This window comes from Triticum aestivum, chromosome 3D (genome assembly GCF_018294505.1).
Source record: "Triticum aestivum cultivar Chinese Spring chromosome 3D, IWGSC CS RefSeq v2.1, whole genome shotgun sequence".
Classification (NCBI taxonomy): Eukaryota; Viridiplantae; Streptophyta; class Magnoliopsida; order Poales; family Poaceae; genus Triticum; species Triticum aestivum.
In genome coordinates this window covers 597229953-597250870 of record NC_057802.1, presented here as the reverse complement: position 1 = coordinate 597250870, position 20918 = coordinate 597229953, and the positions used below count along the sequence as shown (strand labels likewise).

Sequence of the window (20918 nt, the reverse complement as noted above, 5' to 3'; positions counted from 1 at the left end):
AAGCTCATCTCCTTAGCCATCCGAAGACCATGGAGTAAGGCCTCATACTTAGCTGCATTGTTAGTACAAGGAAATATCAACCGTAGCACATAACAAAATTTATCACGTCGAGGGGAAGCTAAAACAACTCCAGCCCCCGAGCCCTCCAATTGCCTGGACCCATCAAAGTGAATAGTCCAATACGTGTTGTCTAGCTTCTCTTCAGGCATCTGCAGTTCCGTCCAATCGTTGATGAAGTCCACCAGTGCTTGAGACTTGATAGCAGTGCGTGGTACATACTCTAAACCATGAGGCCCAAGTTCAATGGCCCACTTGGCGACTCGTCCTGTGGCTTCTCTGTTTTGAATGATATCTCCTAAAGGAGCAGAACTGACCACGGTGATGGGATGACCCTGGAAATATTGCTTAAGCTTCCGGCTTGCCATGAATACCCCATAAACGAGTTTCTACCAATGTGGATACCTTTGCTTGGACTCTATAAGCACCTCACTGATATAATAAACCGGCCGTTGAACCGGATGCTCTTTGCCAGCCTCCTTGCGCTCCACCACGATGGCCACACAGACAGCCTGCGTGTTAGCAGCCACATATAATAATAATGGCTCCTTATCAATGGGAGCAGCAAGGACCGGGGGCTCATCTAGTTGTCTCATCAAATCTTCAAAGGCAGCGTTAGCAGCATCACTCCAGACGAAATTATCTGTTTTCTTCATCATTTGATACAGTGGTATAGCCTTCTCACCTAACCGGCTTAGAGCAGCGATACGACCCGCCAAACGCTGAACATCATTGATGCACGCCGGCTTGGCCAGAGAGGTGATTGCCTTGATCTTCTCTGGGTTAGCCTCGATGCCCCTGTTAGAAACCAGAAAACCCAAAAGCTTGCCTGCAGGCACGCCAAAAACACACTTGGCTGGGTTAAGCATCATCTTGTAGACCTGAAGATTATCAAAGGTCTCCTTCAGATCATCTATCAAGGTCTCCTTCTCTTTGGATTTCACCACAATGTCGTCCACATAAGCATGAACATTGCGCCCAATCTGATTATGAAGACAATTCTGCACGCACCGCTGGTAAGTCGCCTGGGCACTCTTGAGCCCAAAAGGCATAGACACATGGCAGAAGGCTCCAAACGGAGTAATGAACGCCGTCTTCTCCTGGTCCTTAACTGCCATCTTGATCTGATGATAACCAGAGTAAGCATCCAAAAATCTCAAACGCTCACAACCCGCTGTAGCATCAATAATTTGATCAATACGAGGGAGAGCGAAGGGATCAGCCGGACAAGCTTTGTTTAAGTCCATATAATCCACACACATACGCAAGTGTCGTTCTTCTTAAGCACAAGCACCGGGTTAGCCAACCACTCTGGATGAAAAACTTCAACAATGAACCCGGCCGCCAAGAGCCGGGCTACTTCCTCACCAATGGCCTTACGCCTCTCCTCATTGAACCGCCGAAGAAACTGCTTGACCGGCTTAAATTTCGGATCAATATTAAGAGTGTGCTCAGCGAGTTCTCTCGATACACCCGGCATGTCAGAAGGCTTCCATGCAAAGATGTCCAGGTTCTCACGGATGAACTCGATGAGCGTGTTTTCCTATTTGGGATCCAGATTGGCACTGATACTGAACTGTTTAGATGAATCGCCTGGAACAAAGTCAAAAAGCTTAGTATCATCGGCCGACTTAAACTTCATTACCGGCTCATGCTCTGTGGTTGGCTTTTTCAAAGACGTCATATCTGTCGGGTCAACATTGTCCTTGTAGAACTTCAACTCTTCTGTCGCACAAACAGATTCAGCATAAGCAGCATCGCCTTCCTCACATTCCAAGGCTATCTTCCGGCTCCCATGCACTGTGATAGTACCCTTATGACCTGGCATCTTGAGCTACAAATAAACATAACACGGTCGCGCCATGAACTTGGCATAAGCCGGCCGTCCAAACAAGGCGTGATACGGACTCCTGATTTTGACCACCTCAAAGGTTAACTTCTCAGCCCTGGAATCATGTTCATCTCCAAAAGCTACTTCCAGCTCAATCTTACCCATTGGGTATGCCGACTTACCGGGAACCACTCCATGAAAAACAGTGTTAGAAGTCTTGAGATTTTTATCAGTCAAACCCATGCGGCGGAAAGTCTCATAATAGAGGATGTTGATGCTACTGCCTCCATCCATGAGTACTTTAGTGAACTTATATCCACCAACCTGAGGGGCCACCACCAAGGCCAAGTGACCCGGATTGTCAACCCGGGGAGGGTGACCTTCCCTACTCCATAGAATAGGCTGCTCAGACCATCTTAAATAACGCGGACCTGCCGGCTCAACAGCATTTACAGCCCTCTTATGAGGCTTCTGATCTCGTTTGCACAAACTAGTGGTAAACACATGATATTGTCCACTATTCAGCTGCTTTGGATGACTCTGGTATCCACCCTGCTGCTGTTGCTGACCTCCCTGTCCAGATTGCTGGTTATGACCACCTTGATTACCTTGAGAATTTTGAAAATTGGAATTTAAACCACCGCCCGGGCCATGAAAACCGCTGCCACCAGAGCCGCCGCCCTGCCCATGATTACCGTCGAACATGTTGGAATTCTTGAAAGCCTTCATGATCATACAGTCCTTCCATAGATGACTGGCCGGCTTCTGCTGAGTGCCATGCCTTGGACAGGGCTCATTCAGTAACTGCTCAAGCGTGGGGATCGACCCGCCGGACCGGGGAGGTGGTCTCCCCTTACGTCGTTGATTGTTGCCCTGCGCATTGGTGTTAGCCACAAATTCCAAGCTACCATCAGCCTTACGTTTATTACCTCCTTGATTTGCCGAGTTATGCTGAGGGCCCTTGCCGTTGCCATTCTTTTTTCCCTTCCCTGTCTTTTCATCATCAGACTCGGGATCCTTGGTACTATCAGAGTCGGCATACTTGACCAGAGCCGCCATCAGCTGACCCATGTCATTACAATCGCGCTTGAGCCGCCCTAACTTCATCTTCAGAGGTAAAAACGGCAATTTTTCTCCAACATTAAGACTGCAGAGCCGGCATCCATCTTATCAGACGAATGTATTATAGCCTTGACCCGGCGCACCCAATGGGTCGTGGACTCACCCTCTTCCTGCTTGCAATTAGTCAAATCCACAATTGACATGGGCTGCTTGCATGTATCTTTGAAGTTCTGAAGGAACCGGGTTTTTAACTCTGCCCATGAACCGATGGAATTAGGCGGCAGCCCCTTCAACCAAGTGCGGGCAGTCCCATCCAACATCATGGTGAAGTACTTGGCCATCACAGCGTCACTGACCTCCAGTAACTCCATAGCCATCTCGTAGCTTTCAATCCACGCCCCCGGCTGTAAGTCGGCCGTATAATTAGGCACTTTTCTGGGCCCTTTGAAATCCTTGGGTAAACGCTCGTTACGCAGAGCTGGCACCAGACAGGGGACACCTCCGGTCCTGGTGGTCGCGCCTGCCTCAATAGAAGTCGTCGGATAAACCGGAAAAGGTTGGTAAGCCGCCTGCTTAGCCGCCCGCTGAGCCTCTTGACGTATTCTGTCCTGATCAACCAAATTAAGAGCTCCACCGCGCGCTGGGTCATGCCCGTCTGGCTGGTTACGGCGCCGGGCGTTGCTTGAAACGGCCACTGAGTCCATGTGCCTGCTATAACTCGGGCTCCGGCTTGGACGAGGGGTTGAATGAATTCTTTCCCAGCTATATGAGTACGCCTCTTGCTGTGCTAAAGCCGTCTGAAGAAGTTCTCTGACCCTGCGGGTTTCAACCGCCGTCGGAGAGTCGCCCTCCACTGGGAGAGCCACCAATCGTGCCGCCGCAGCGATCATGTTCTCCAACGGGTTAGAAAAATGACCTGGTGGTGTTGGTACATACTGAGGTGGAGCAGTATTCATCCGGGGAGGCTCCATCATACGTGGTTGAACCGGCGTTCCAGCCCTGGGTGCCGCAACCCGGTCTGTCTCCGGCGGGTTACTGGGCCCTGCACCGGGTGTATGGAAGAGGTTTCGAGGATCATAAACCGGAGGGAGCCGAGACTGAGTCTTCTGGTATCTTCTCCTCATGACCTCATTGGACGCGTTCTGATCCATCGTGAGCCGGAAAGTCTGCGCCTGAATCCGCTGAGCCTGAGCGTCCAGAGCTGCCTGCTCTGCGGTCATCCTGACATCTTCCGCCGCCAGATCTTCCTTAGCCTGCACTATATCTAGTTTTAACTGCGCCACTTCCGCATCATGTTGAGCTTGATCCGCCGGGTTGACCGCGGCAGTCAACAGAGCGGTCATCTTATCCGTGAGATCCATCAGTACCTGAGCCGGTGAGCGCACAGGGCCTCCTGCCCTGGCTGCTGCTGACCCGGAGATTATTGCTGCCGCAGTTGTGGAGTCTTGAATAGGTTGCGTGCCAGCCATGAAGATCCCGACCCTGTTCGGCGGCTCAAGGAGATCCGGAATACTGCTGCCATCGGAACAGCCCCCAAGCCCGCCGTCTTGCAGTTGATACAACGAATCCGTCTCACCCGTGGACGACTCACCATCAGAATAGATGGCCGTCTCACCGCCGGATGCAGATCCTTCAGAGAGTCCTCCGTGGATGCATCCCACGAAGGCATGCTTCACGGCAGGCAGAGCCCGGGTGGGTCTCGCACACTGAGCCATCTCGACGAGGTCGGTGCAGATGTCCGGCTCAGGGCCCGGCTCGCCGATCTTGCCGACGAAAACGTGAATTCCGCCGAAGGGGACCCGGTACCCGTACTCAATTGAGCCGGCGTCGGGGCCCCAGCCTGCATCGTCGATGTAGAGCTTGCCGCGACGACTCTTGGTCATCCGGCCCACAGCGTATCCCTTGAGCCCTTCGAAGCTTCCCTTCAAGAACTCAAATCCACCGTGCGCTGGCCCCACGGTGGGTGCCAACTATCATGGAATTTTCACGTCAGATGTCCTAGTGAAAGGACTTAGTCGTGGAGCCATCGCAACTAGGAAGCTTAAAGGGGTTAGTCCGGACAAAGGACACGGGGTTTATACTGGTTCGGCCCCTTACGGTCAAGGTAAAAGCCTACGATCCAGCTTTGAGTGGGATTGCTTATGACTCGATTACCAGGGAGCAGGATCGCTTGACCTAGCTCTCGATCTGATGTTACCTGCCCTGAACCGCCGTCGGGTCGTCCCTTTATATACAGAGGTCGACGCCCAGCGGCTCACAGAGTCCCGGCCGGCTCATAAACAGTGTCCGGCTCGGTCTCTAACTATTCTTGCCTTACAATACAAGTCATGTACATATGGCAGTTTATCTCTACGGGCCTTAAGTCGCCTCTGGTCTTTGGGCCCTTACTGAACCGCCATCTTCAACCTTGGTCTTGGGCTTCAAGAATATTCATAGATATAACCCGGCCCCTCTTGGGCGGGTCATATCAAATAGTTATATCCCCAACAGGAACGGTTTTCTGTGATGAGCTACTTTCCAATTCGAGAGAAGGTACAATTACCTCATCAAGTTCTACTTTCCTCCCACTTACTTCTTTCGAGAGAAACTCCTTCTCTAGAAAGGATCCATTCTTAGCAACAAAGATCTTGCCTTCGGATCTGTGATGGAAGGTGTACCCAGCAGTCTCTTTTGGGTATCCTATGAAGACGCACTTCTCTGATTTGGGTTCGAGCTTATCAGGTTGAAGCTTTTTCACATAAGCATCACAACCCCAAACTTTAAGAAACGACGGCTTAGGTTTCTTGTCAAACCACAGTTCATACAGTGTCGTCTCAACGGATTTAGACGGTGCCCTATTTAAAGTGAATGCAATTGTCTCTAATGCATAACCCCAAAACCATAGTGATAAAACGGTAAGAGACATCATAGATCGCACCATATCTAATGAAGTACGGTTACGACATTCGGACACACCATTACGCTGTGGTGTTCCAGGTGGCGTGAGTTGTGAAATTATTCCACATTGTTTCAAATGATGGCCAAAATCATAACTCAAATATTCGCCTCCGCGATCAGATCGTAGAAACTTTATTTTCTTGTTACGATGATTCTCCACTTCACTCTAAAATTCTTTGAACTTTTCAAATGTTTCAGACTTGTGTTTCATTAAGTAGATATACCCATATCTGCTCAAATCATCTGTGAAGGTCAGAAAATAACGATACCCACCACAAGCCTCAACACTCATTGGACCGCATACATCGGTATGTATTATTTCCAGTAAGTCAGTAGCTCGCTCCATTGTTCCGGAGAACGGAGTTTTAGTCATCTTGCCCATGAAGCATGGTTCGCAAGCATCAAATGATTCATAATCAAGTGATTCCAAAAGTTCATCCGCATGGAGTTTCTTCATGCGCTTTACACCAATATGACCTAAACGGCAGTGCCACAAATATGTTGCACTATCATTATCAACTTTGCATCTTTTGGCATCAATATTATGAATATGTGTATCACTACGATCGATATTCAATAAACCATTTACATTGGGTGTATGACCATAGAAGGTTTTATTCATGTAAACAGAACAACAATTATTCTCTGACTTAAATGAATAACCGTATTGCAATAAACATGATCCAATCATATTCATGCTCAACGCAAACACCAAATAACATTTATTTAGGTTCAACACTAATCCAGAAGGTAGAGGGAGTGTGCGATGGTGATCTTATCAACCTTGGAATCACTTCCAACACACATCGTCACCTCACCCTTAACTAGTCTCTGTTCATTCTGTAACTCCTGTTTCGAGTTACTAATCTTAGCAACTGAACTAGTATCAAATACCTAGGGGCTACTACGAAAACTAGTAAGGTACAAAATACTCTGTATATCAAATATACCTTTGTTCACTTTGCCATCCTTCTTATCCGCCAAATGTTTGGGGCAGTTCCACTTCCAGTGACCATTTCCTTTGCAATATAAGCACTCAGTTTCAGGCTTGGGTCCAGCTTTGGGCTTCTTTACGGGAGTGGCAACTTGCTTGCTATTCTTCTAGAAGTTCCCTTTCTTTCTTGTCAGCCATCAACACTTGATGCTCATTCTTGATTTCTACCTTCGCCGATTTCAGCATCGCCAAGAGCTCGGGAATCATTTTCGTCATCCCTTGCATATTATAGTTCATCACGAAGTTCTAGTAGCTTGGTGATAATGACTAGAGAAATTTGTCAATCACTATCTTATCTGGAAGATTAACTCCCACTTGATTCAAGCGATTGTAGTACCCCAGACATTCTGAGCACATGCTCACTGGTTGAGCTATTCTCCTCCATCTTGTAGGCAAAGTATTTGTCAGAGGTCTCATACCTCTCGACACAGGCATGAGTCTGAAATACCAATTTCAACTCTTGGAACATCTTATATGCTCCGTGGCGTTCAAAACATTTTTGAAGTCCCGGCTCTAAGCCGTAAATCATGGCGCACTAAACTATCAAGTAGTCATCATACCGAGCTTGTCAAACATTCATAACGTCTGCATCTGCTCCTGCAATAGGTCTGTCGCCTAGTGGTGCATCAAGGACATAATTCTTTTGTGCAGCAATGAGGATAATTCTCAGATCACGGATCCAGTCCGCATCATTGCTACTATCATCTTTCAACTTATTTTTCTCTAGGAACATATCAAAAAATAAACGGGGAGCTACATTGCAATTAACCATATTACTTAAGAACTCCCACTTAGATAGACATTCCTCGAGTCATCTAAATGATCACGTGATCCAAATCAACTAAACCATGTCTGATCATCACGTGAGATGGAGTAGTTTTCAATGGTGAACATCTCTATGTTGATCATATCTACTATATGATTCACGCTCGACCTTTCGGTCTCCAGTGTTTCGAGGCCATGTTTGTACATGCTAGGCTCGTCAAGTTTAACCTGAGTATTCAGCATCTGCAAAACTGTCTTGCACCCATTGTATGTGAATGTAGAGCTTATCACACCCGATCATCACGTGGTGTCTCGGCACGATGAACTGTCGCAACGGTGCATACTCAGGGAGAACACTTATACCTTGAAATTTTAGTAAGGGGTCATATTATAATGCTACTGCTGTACTAAGCAAAATAAGATGGATAAAAGATAAACATCACATGCAATCAAAAATATGTGACATGATATGGACATCATCATCTTGTGCCTTTGATCTCCATCTCCAAAGCACCGTCATGATCTCCATCGTCACCGGCTTGACACCTTGATCTCCATCATAGCGTCGTGGTCGTCTCGCCAACTATTGCTTCTACAACTATCGCTAACGCATAATGATAAAGTAAAACAATTACATGGCGTTTGCATTTCATACAATAAAGCGACAACCATAAGGCTCCTGCCAGTTGCCGATAACTTTTACAAAACATGATCATCTCATACAACAACGTATATCACATCATGTCTTGACCATATCACATCACAACATGCCCTGCAAAAACAAGTTAGACGTCCTCTACTTTGTTGTTGCAAGTTTTACGTGGCTGCTACGGGCTTCTAGTAAGAACCGTTCTTACCTACGCATCAAAACCACAACGGTGTTTCGTCAAGTTTGTTGTTTTAACCTTCGACAAGGACCGGCCGTAGTCAAATCCGATTCAACTAAAGTTGAAGAAACAGACACCCGCTAGCCACCTTTATGCAAAACTAGTTGCATGTCTGTCGGTGGAACCGGTCTCATGAACATGGTCATGTAAGGTTGATACGGGCCGCTTCATCCAACAATACCGCCGAATCAAAATAAGACGTTGGTGGTAAGCAGTATGACTATCACCGCCCACAACTCTTTGTGTTCTACTCATGCATATCATCTACGCATAGACCTGGCTCGGATGCCACTGTTGGGAAACGTAGCATGCAATTTCAAAAAAAAATCCTACGCTCACGCAAGATCTATCTAGGAGATGCATAGCAAAGAGAGGGGAAGAGTGTGTCCACGTACCCTCGTAGACCGAAAGCGGAAGCATTAGTTTAACGCGGTTGATGTAGTCGAACATCTTCTCGATTCAACCGATCAAGTACCGAACTTATGGCACCTCCGAGTTTTGCACACGTTCAGCTCGATGACGTCCCTCGAACTCTTGATCCAGCAAAGTGTCGAGGGAGAGTTCCGTCAGCACGACAGCGTGGTGACGGTGATGGTGAAGTTATCCATGCAGGGCTTCGCCTAAGCACTATGATAATATGACCGGAGGAGTAAACAGTGGAGGGGGCACCGCACACGACTAAGAACAATTGATGTGCCTTAGAGGTGCCCCCTCGCCCCCGTATATAAAGGAGGGAGAGGGGAGGAGGCTGGCCTAGGGGCGTGCCAAGTGGGGGGAGTCCCACTTGGACTCCTAGTCCAATTCGCCCCCCCCCCCCTTCCTTTTATCGGAGGGGAAAGGGGGAAGGAGAGGGAGAAGGAGAAGGAAAGGGGGGTCGCCCCCTCCCCTAGTCCAATTTAGACTCCTCCCTTGGGGGGTGCACGCCACCCCTTGTGGGCTGCCTTGCCTCCCACCTATGGCCCACTACTCCCCCGGTACTCCGATACATACCCGATACATTCCGGAACACTTCCGGTGTCCGAATACTATCATCAATATATCAATCTTTACCTCTCAACCATTTCGAGACTCCTCGTCATGTCCGTGATCTCGTCTGGGACTCCGAACAATCTTCGGTCACCAAAACACATAACTCATAATACAAATCATTATCGAACGTTAAGCGTGCGGACCCTACGGGTTCGAGAACTATGTAGACATGACCGAGACACCTCTCCGGTCAATAACCAATAGCGGAACCTGGATGCTCATATTGGCTCCCACATATTCTACGAAGATCTTTATCGGTCGAACTGCAATGACAGCATACGTTATTCCCTTTGTCATCGGTATGTTACTTGCCCAAGATTCGATTGTCGGTATCTTCATACCTAGTTCAATCTCGTTACTAGCAAGTCTCTTTACTCGTTCCGTAATACATCATCTCGTAACTAACTCATTAGTCACATTGCTTGCAAGGCTTATCATGATGTGTATTACCGAGAGGGCCCAGAGATACCTCTCCGATACTCGGAGTAACAAATCCTAATCTCGATCTATGCCAACCCAACAAACACCTTCGGAGATACCTGTAGAGCATCTTTATAATCACCCAGTTACATTTGATGTTTGATAGCACACAAGGTATTCCTCCGGTATCCGGGAGTTGCATAATCTCATAGTCAAAGGAACATGTATAAGTCATGAAGAAAGCAATAGCAATAAAACTTAACGATCATTATGCTAAGCTCACGGATGGGTCTTGTCCATCACATCATTCTCCTAATGATGTGATCCCGTTCATCAAATGACAACACATGCCTATGGTTAGGAAACTTAACCATCTTTGATTAACGAGCTAGTCTAGTAGAGGCTTACTACGGACACTGTTTTGTCTACGTATCCACACATGTATCAAGTTTCCGGTTAATACAATTCTAGCATGAATAATAAACATTTATCATGATATAAGGAAATATAAAATAACAACTTTATTATTGCCTCTAGGGCATATTTCCTTCACGCATCTCCCCCGTGACCCCGCCTCCTCCCTTGCCGCCGCCGCGCCCTCTTCTCCCCTCTGCTCGCCGCGTCCTCCGCTCACGACAGGAAAAAAGTGCCTGCGTCTCCCCATGACCTAACCCGCATCTTCCCCGCGACCCAACCCCCTCCCCTACCGCCGCCGCGCCCGCTTCTCCCCTCTGCTCACCGCTACAGACGCCGCGTCCACCGCTCCCCCGCCTCGAGCCAGCCTCCGCTCCCCCACCTCGAGCCAGCCGCCGCCATGGAGCCGCCGCTCCCCCATCTCGAGCCAAACACCGTCATGAAGCCAAGGATCCTATGCGGGAGGAGGAAAAACGCGAAGGGGAGGAGCGGTGGTGGCGGTCGCCTCCCCTCCCGCCTCATCTCCGCTTCCTGATTCAGCCACCCACCCTCGATGCCGGCGTGGGATGATAGAGAAGCAGATGGTGACCTTGATGGCCAAACAAGGGAGGACGAGAGATGGTGGGATGAGATGGATCTGCTCGGGAAGGTGAGAGGACAGAGACAAAAGGGGAGCTCGAGGTGCTCAAGGCGGAGCAGCAGAGGACGGCTCATCGACGAGCATAAGAGTTTGAGGTGGTGAGATCTCTCTCTTTCTTCCATGCCAAAGGCTCAGCCCCTTGCTTGCCCTTCGCCTTTTCCTCTTCGCCATCGCTCAACAGGAGGCGGATTCATGCCAGCTTGGTTCTTGACAGGGTGACCGAGAGCAACCACGTTCTTGGGCAGCTCATAGTCAACAACCGATATCCCCAAGCACCCAGGCCATCAAGGTCTGGCTTTACCCTGATGTCCTTTTGTAGGTAATCTTCGTTTGCTAGAAAGCTGACCATGGTGTTTATCTGAAGCATCATAAGAGAAAAAACAGTTATTTACCTTCACAGATGAACGGTGGCAATTGTATAACTATCCAAATTAAGTTGACACCAACAGCTGTGAGGTTATGTCAGACAATAGATCGTCACACGGTTAGTTGGGGGAACACTTGACACATGCAGAATGGGAAAAGATCATCTCATGAGCATTCAGAATCTATATATGTGCTATAGGTTTCAGAGTTTAGGTACTAGCAGGCAACAATTTGCAAGCGTGGTATCCGTTGTCTTCTCTATTCCTAACCCAACTCATAGTACGTGAGAGGTTTTAGCCAATGTGAGACAAAGTCAACCTTAGTTCCACCTTTTAATGCCAGTTTTAACATTTCCAGCAGTATCAATATGTTAATCTGAACCCAGAGCTGTAGACCATTGTCAGAATATCCACAGGTAATCTCTTTATTTTCTGAATATTCTGTTGATCATATCTATTTGGAACATTCGATATGTGAACAGAATATTCCAAATGAGTTGTCAAGTGTGTTAAATATATACTAAGGGCTTGAAAGTGGTAGAGAAGATCAGAAGAAGCATCATATCTCCTTTTGTTTTTGCTTCTGCTCGTGCCCTGTATATGATGTTGCAGCTCAAAATCTAGATGTTGGTGATCCGATAAGAGAAGGCAAGGAGCTGTCCACGATCAGTATGTAGTAATGGGCATCAATGTTTTCTTATACTGGTGATTCTGAAGCACTTAAATTGATATGATCGCTTCACTCCCCTCCTATACTCCTTTAGTCCATTTATTCCTAGACTATATGTTTTTCTTTTGTTAAAACCTTGAAGTATTAAGATGTTAGGGTAAATTCTCTCACAAAGCTTGCTTTCTCCATTGTGTTACTTTATTTCCTATAGCTGTATTGCTATTTCCCCTGGGGACCTGTCCCCTCTTTCATTCGTTATAGTAGCATGATCAGACGAAGGAAAGAAAAATGTGTTTGAATTATGGTGTGGGTCTTTAAACAATTATGTGTGTACTGTATATATGGTTATTGAAAAGAGCTGTATGTTCTGGCAAAAATAAAAAAAAGAATAAGAACTGTATGTATAGTTATTGATTTATGTTTCTTGCATCCTAGGGGTTCAATGGCACCCGTCTCATGTTTATAGAACGAAGGTTCACACTTTCCATAAATTAATTTATCATCATTTAGTTCTTGGTCATCATTGGTTTGTTCTCTTTGAAGTACTTTTCTGGAGGAGAGTTGATTGAGTACTATGTTATTGGAAAAGAATGGTCAATATTTACTTGTTGAAGCATATCTTCCATTGGTGCGCAGTGGAGTTCATGGTTGTTATTATGTTTTTGAGTCATCCTTCTTGTTCTTCCTTCATGGTGACACGTTGGTGACTGTCAAGATTTCGCTTGCTAGCTTCGTAAATAATGAGGAAAGCAACTGGGGAAGGCACAAGCGTCCTCCTCTTCAACCACATCTTCCACCTCCAGCGGTCCTTGGTGTCCCTCCCCTTCCTCGGGGCAAGGTGAGTTCTAATCTCTTCCTCCCCTTACTTTGTTTAATCATGTGTGTAACTCCAACAAGGTTCTTATTTTTTTTGTCTGCATCTTTGTTGAATATTATGATCAGGAGTCCAGTAGTTTCTGGAGTGATTGAGCTACATATTCTTTTTTTTCTATGCTCGTGAAGTGCCTGGTGAAGTATTTAATTTTTGTTGCACGTCTGCAATGGATGAGCAACTTTTTTTATGCATTTGCTAACATATAAGAATACACCAGCATCAGCTGGACGAGGTTTCCGGACAGTTTGTCACATAGCTTGCAGGTCGCTGACATATTCGACTCAATTTACAGTTAATTTTTCTGCTCAAGATGTATTTGCTCGCCAATTTCCTGATGTAGTTGTCTTTTTGTGTGCTTAGTACAGTGTGTTTGGGGTGTTGCATCTGATAAAATCTCATCAGTAGTGGTTTCGATTTTGATGTTTTATCTTTCCTAGAATCTCGGAAGCGCACTTAGGTTGGAAACATGCCGGTAGCATTTATTAATCTTTATTTGTTGCTATTTGAGTTAGTTTGCTTCCTGGATATCATGCCATACCAGCTCTAACATCCATGCATATGATTTCTCCAGGGTCATATTCTGAATACTAGTGCAAGGCACTTTGAGTGCGCTTTTGCTTTGGTCTTGCTGTTGTTATGAGGTCCATTTGTAAAGAGCACGGTCCCATCCTTCCATTATCATGGTCCCATTCGGTAAATGAAGTTACTATAGTTGAGAGCATGGATATGGCCCTTCCAAAGCTCTATGCTAGCTTCTTTGTTTTATAGTATTTCGCAAAATTCTTCATCAACAGTTAGAATACTTCTTTGTTTTATAGTATCTCGCAGAATTCTTCATCAACAATTAGAATAACAATGTCCTAAGCAATTTGGATGACTGATAGAATTGAACCGATCCATGTTTAAACTAAATTGTTATGGATTGAACTTTGAGGAGCTCAATCCATATAGCTACATTGATGTTATTTAGTTACGAGATTAGAGAAAAGTGGGATGCTCCTTTTCTGACTAGGTGCAAACATTCACTTCATTTCTAGATTTTAAATGCTCCCCTCCTGTTGCTAAGAACATATAGCCATGTAATTTTGCTTGCTAGTTTTTTGGACATTTTTTGTTAGCTAATTAGATGATTGTTTGCCGAGATTCACTTAATTATGGCATACAAACAATATAGCCACCGCCACATCGATGAACACTGAAGCTGAATTGTTTTTGTTTGGTTTCACATTTTATTTGGAAGAACGAGATGTCCGGGATCAACTATCAAAAAACACGAAGAATAAGGTATGTAGTCGCTGTGATGCTTTCTTCTTTTTCTATTTACATGTATAAGCTACACTAGGTTGGACCTTTTATGGCCCTCATTGTTGTTTGGAAACAGTTATGATCTATGCTATAACAATTCACACTTTTCTTTGAGAAGAAGAATGTGCTCATTGATGTTGTTTAGTCTGTGCTAAATTTTCTGCATGGTGTCCTGAAGGAGTAGTATACTGAACCGTAATTAGCACCACTGGGTAATTCTCATGAGTACTTACCAATTAACATGTCTATGTTACACTCATCCTGCTGCTTATTTATATATGTCACGATTGAACACGACTCTTTTGCCTCTGTATTCTTATCATACTTTCCATTTCACATTCTTAGTTGTTTACTGTTTCCAAACTTTCTGGTGAATGACAACTACTAATTATTAAGCGATACTGTATATAATGTGCTCTTTAGTATGGCGTCAGAACAACTAGATTTGCTGTCATGAACTATTTTCTTTATTATATTTTTCCACTTGCTCACTAAACAATGCATTCACGTCCAGTTTCTTTCCCAGTTCTGTGCATTTGTCGTTGATCCTTGGATTATTTTGTGCGTTGTATACTTTGTACAAGTTTGGCAATGTCCATTTTCTGTCATTTAAGAGTCCTATTTTGCTCTGTTCCTATAGTAACCATTTGGGACTTGGATACAAAGTTTTGTCCTGGGCGGTTGAATTTATAAGGACATGATATCTTGCCATTATGCAGCCTATACCATGCTTGTGTCATGCAGTATTAACCCCTCCATCAACTCTTTGTTGCTGAAGAAACCAGTAGTTGTATTCATTGCATGTCAGCTGGTCTACGACTTCCATAAGTTTGCATCATTTATTTTGAGTACTTTGCTGTTAGTAACTTCAACAAGACTGTAAAAATATCCCCACGGAGCCATTTAGCAGGCCTGTTTTGGGCCGGGATATCCCCAGTTTGCCCCAAGTTTCCTTCGAGTACCTATGCCTCCGGGAAGGTGGGCGCTGCTACTCCCACTGTCGCTTGAGATGCTCCTTCTAGTTTCAGAAGAAAAACAATTCTTTCAAGATCCGTAGATACATACATTGGTGTGTTTTATTTTATTCTTGTAAAACACGAGAAAACCAGAAAGAGTCACTGGCCTTCTAGGATTGCGGCTCCTTGATGCTCTCTAAGGTCGCATCGCATGACCAACAAAACACAAGCAAGCATTCAATACTCCTGTTTTCCCAGACAAACCGCTACACATGTTGCACTCACCTTCCTCGGAGGACTGGGTGATGCAGACTTGGATGAATCTCACATTCCACGCCAGCCCCAGTGTAGGAAGTCCTCTGGTTCTGCTACCATGGAGAGAATTAGGTATATCATTTACAAAAGGAGATGGGCTCCGTTGGAAGATTTACAAGGCAGAGTCTGTTCAAAAACAAAAAAATTACAAGGCAGAGAGGCAGCAACAATTTCATTACCTATATGGAGAAATTGATCTGGTGCGAGTGAAGAGGAGGGGAGCGACTATGACGACTTGGAGGAGGTGGTGGTGGTGACCTTCTCGAAGGGCTCGTCAATCTCCTTAACCAGCTAATAAAAGCAAGATAAGTTCCACCCGCAAGAAAAAGCAAGATAAGTTAACTACGCCCTTCTGACACAACACAAGAACAGCACCAATTGGCCAACACACAGAAAACTGTGAAACAATTAGCAAACCAAGATAACTGGCACATGGTAATGGACTTGCCCATCCAAATGTCCAGGTATTAGCAATAAGCTCTTACACAATAATGACATGATCATGAGCAAAATTGTATAGTGAAGTAAAAACATGGCAAGGCAATGCTGTCCGTAACTGAAGGTAATGCTTCCTGCCACATGGCACACATCAGACCAGAGTAAATTATACTGTAGTATACAGAGGTCTCAAACCATGTATAGCATACTTATTGTATTCCTGGACAAGGTACACAGATTGCACATAAGCGATCTATACAAGAAACTCAAGTAATAAAACAAGCTTATATTGACTTACCACCTTCTAAGAGGCCCAGGTGAGTATCTACGAGGTGGTGAGCTGCCACAAACCCACCTAGGTGGCAATTGCGAGACTACTGTCAGCAAGTCCTCCGTATATTACAATACCCTAGATACAAGAATGAAATTTCTAAAACTCACCGCATTGGCGACGTATGCCTTGTAGGCGGTGAAGGAGAGAACATCTTCTGATTGGAGATACTGGTCTTCTGTCAACATGCCTAGCAGGGGATGGATCTGGTCAATGACGAATTGGAGAATCAGCCCGATTCCTTGGAGATGGTTCAGTGGACTCAACCATTCAGTTTGGAGGAGGCCGCTTTTGAGGAGTTGAAGGCGCCTTTCTTCCTGCTGGCAGAAATGTAATAGGATTAAATCATCGCAAGCACCTACAGATTTTAATCCTAAATGGGAGCAAAGCAATACAGAGAACTATTTTTTAAAGAATCAGAACACCACACTGGCACCGTACACCCTGAATAACTTATAGGCTATAAAGCTTCAGAAGTTTACGTTCCCTGGGCCTCTGCTGAAAAATGTTTTTTCACTCCTAACTGTGGTAACTCAATAGGTATGCCAACGTGTCAGGTTTATCTTCAAGGATTCACCTTCGGAACCACTGCACTAGCATAGTAGCCACTACCAGTAATCCGCACAAGAACATGAGCCATCTCTGAAGTGGTGGAAGCGAATCGCATCTCTCAAGATTATTTCTCTGTTTTCACTCTTCGATATCAATTTCATAGCTAAATGGCAGTCACGGCAGACTCTCAAGTTCTTCATTACTCGTATAGGTGCTGGCTGCGGTAAATGAATTAATCCTAATGCCACAGCTAGTTTCTCACTGTGCCAATTCATCCAACTTTGCTCGTTTCTAGTGATGTCATCTGACTTTGTGCCGGAAGTATCAGTGGCTGTCAGTTTATCAATCTTGGAAAGCATCTCTGCCAGTTTCGAGTATATTGTGTTGCTCTCTGGATGGGACTTGTCACCGGCAACAAAAGAGTGAACCCCAGACCTTAGTTCAATCCAACTCAGACCAGGTTCTTTCTTCACGCCTCGCTCTTTCATCACATCTCTAATTTTTGAAGCTAGGGAGAGCTCCCCAGCATCCAGGTAAATGTTGTAGAGATTTACATAGGATGCTGAGGAACTGGGTTGTAGTTCCATTATCCTATCTGCAACAAGTTGACCTCTCTCCATGTCTCGATGGATACGACATGATGCTAGCAAAGACCGCCAGATGACAGGTTCATCATGGAAGATTGAATCCCTTATAAAAGCCTCAGCATCACCTAGTCTCCCAGCTCGACCAAGAAGGTCGACAACACATGTGCAATGCTTGATGGTTGGGCTCAACGCGTATTCCTCTTGCATGATTTCGTAATACCTGCATGAGACCATGAAAGGAATGGACAAATGAGGAACAACCGAACAAGTATAACTCTACTACAAGACAGTAAGACGCACTCCAGCAACACAAAAGATCTCAAAGTTCGACCCATGTACAGTTATTCTTTTTCAGATCAAGATGTCTGTATGAATCATTGAAAATTACAGAGACATACCTGAGTCCCTCATCAACCAATCCTCCATGGCTACATGCAGTAAGGACACCGAGAAAAGTAATCTCATTTGGCACCACCTTTGCATCTACCATTTCACTGAAAAACCGTAAAGCCTCCCTAGCACAGCCATGCTGTGCATGGCTTGATATTATAGCAGACCAAGACACAACATCGTGTAATTCCATCTCCTGAAACCTCCGGACTGCAGCATCAACATCCCCTGATCTAGCATACATATGTATGCAGGAGTTTCCAATGGCAGTGAACCGACCAAATCCAGATTTTGTGGCAAAGCACTGAATCTGCTCACCAGTCCTTGCAACAGCCAAACTGGCACAAGCATTCATCACTGTCGATATAGTGAAAGGGTCAGGTTTCAGTCCAGCAGCTAATAATTCATGGAACAGGGTCAGTGCCCTCTCGAAAAGCTCATTCTGAACACACCCAGAAATCATCGCTGTCCACGTGACGACATCTTGCTTCGGAAGAGATCTGAAACACCTGAACCCATCTTCCATGCAGCCAGAGTTGAAGTACAGGTCAATGAGTGGGCTCCCAATGAAGTCATCTCCCTGGAAACAGTACTTGATCACTTGCCCGTGTATCTGTTTTCCGAATTCAAGGTCACCTGCCAAGTTACAAGCTCTTATGACGCTGGAGAATGTGAACTCGGTAGGCTCCATTCCTTGACTCTGCACCTCGGAATACAGACATAGCGCTTCTCTCAGGACATCCATACCGACAGCAGCCCCATCACGACACAGCCCCGCAATCATGGCATTGAACACAACCACATTGGGATCATGCACCGACTTGAAGAGCGCAACAGCTTCACTCAATGCGCCCTTCTTGGCATACATGTCAACCATCGCGCTCGCAAGAAACACGTCGGAGTCCAACCCAGCCTTCACCACGCACCCATGAACGGCCGCGGCAATATCCCTCACAGAGTCATCGCTGCCAGCGCAGCACTTGATGACACTGCCAAGAGCGAAAGAATTCAAGCCAATCCCAGAACGGCGCATCAGAGCAAACACCCTGAGCATGTCATCATGCGCGCCAGCACGCACGTAGCCAGAGACCAGCGCGTTCCACGAGACGTCGTCCCGCTCCTGGGCGGCGTCAAACACCCGCCTCGCCTGGCCCATGTCGCCACACCTGGCGTACATGCTAACGAGCGAGTTGGAGACGAACACGCCCCCGGTGAGCCCCTCGAGGACGGCCAGCGCGTGCACGGCCTTGCCCTCCCTCAGGCGCCCGGCCCGCGAGCACGCGGCGAGCGCGGCCGCGTACGTGAACCGGTCGGCCTTGACGCCCACGGAATGGCGAGCGCGCGTGAAGGTCTCGAGAGAGGCGTCTGCCTGTCCGGAGCGGGAGTAGGCGTCGATGAGGAGGTTGAAGGAGACGGCGTTGGCGCGGGGCATTTCGTCGAGCAGGCGGCGCGCGGGGCCGCCGAGGCGGCAGTACGCGGCGAGGAGCGTGTTGCGGAGGAAGAGGGAAGGGAAGGGGTGGGCACGGACGACGTGGGCGTGGACGGCGGCGGCGTGGCGCGGCGTCGAGCAGGAGCGGAGGTGGTGGAGGTAGTAGGCGTCCAGGGACGGGAACGCCGCCGGCGGCGGCGCCCGCGGAGGCATCCCCGTCTCGTCTCGGGCGAATTGTTCGAACCGCGAAGGAAGTGATTGTGAACCATCCGATCAAAGTTTCGTGGTCCAGATCTGCTATAGAATACTCCCTCCGTCTACGATGTTTTTTGACATTAGTATAGTGTTAAAAAAAAATCTACATTCTCAAACGGAGGGAGTAGAAGCCGAATGCCAGATCTGCTATAGAATAGAGCACAAGAACTGAGAAGAAAGTGAGATGACAGCGCTTCTTCTTTGAGTTTGTCTTTCGGATTTCGATCATTCTCGAGTTCGTCCATTTGGACGTAGTCGACGGAGCTCCGACGTAGATTCCTGTCGTCTTGTTGGGACGGTGAGGTTTGGGTTTCTCGTCATGTGACGAGATTTGGTGTCAGGTGGTTCAGATCTATGCAAGGGTTCAACGGCGATGACTACGGATCCAGGGCGATGGTCCTTAGAGGAACATGCACGAAGACTTCGTGGCTATCATCGACAAGGTCAAGTCGGCTCCGGTAGGGAAGCGGGGACAGCGAAGCGTCGACGGCTCGTTCTGGCGGCAATAGTGATCATCCAGTCGTGGGAATCACTGTATAATTTTTATTATATTTGAGATGTTCTGTACACCCGATAAACTTCTATAATAGATTTGATCCTTTACGCAAAAGATAGAAAATTTATAGTGACTAGGTGACTTTCGTGCGCGTTGTTGCGGATGTTAAAGATTAATTTTTGTAATTTTGTACAAATGAAATAATCTAAATCAAAAACTGTTATGTTCAAAAGTAGTTATGTGTGAAGAAAGAGTATGCATGTACCCTAGACTATTGAAGATGGGAAAATTAAATTGGGGTATGCATGTGCTACAAAATAGATTCAGTGAATGATGACATGGCACATTTGATAATATAGAACGATGCATGTTGGAAGAATTAGAGTTAGTGGCGATCGACTATTTAGGTACCTTCAGTGACTTTTTAACTTCGGTGAAATGTTTTTTGCACTATAGAATAAAAGATAAAAGAGCATGAATGCATGATGTGGCTCTTTTTTTTTGCAATGGTGTAAAAATTTCACATGTGTAGGAAAATAACACCTATAGGCATGGTACGAAATATTTATATACGTAAGACAACCTGCAACTCGCTCAACATCACCGCATGCAAAATATGAAAGAAATTTACATATGAGTTGATGATGGAATTTTATCTATTTATGGGCCAGCCCAATAACAATTTCAGAAATTCCTAATAAATTCTAGAGGCCCACTTAGCCCATTCGTGCAAGGCAAGGGACACTACAAAAGTTTAGTCCCACATTGCTAGTTTAGAGGGAGTTGGACCTCTTTATAAGGGAGGTTCTTTCCCCACATGTATGAGCATGAAAACAAGGACATCCGCGCGCGCTCCTCCTCTGTCGCCCGCCTCGCCACGACGCGGGTTGCGGGAATGAGCCGATGTCTAAATTTTTTG

At 46.2% G+C, this 20918-nt stretch overlaps 1 pseudogene; it reads right to left on the bottom strand.

The window, feature by feature from the left end:
• Positions 1-15048: 15048 nt before the first annotated feature.
• Positions 15049-19508, bottom strand: LOC123080805 (pentatricopeptide repeat-containing protein At3g13880-like; annotated as a pseudogene).
• Between the last annotated feature and the right edge of the window lie 1410 nt (positions 19509-20918).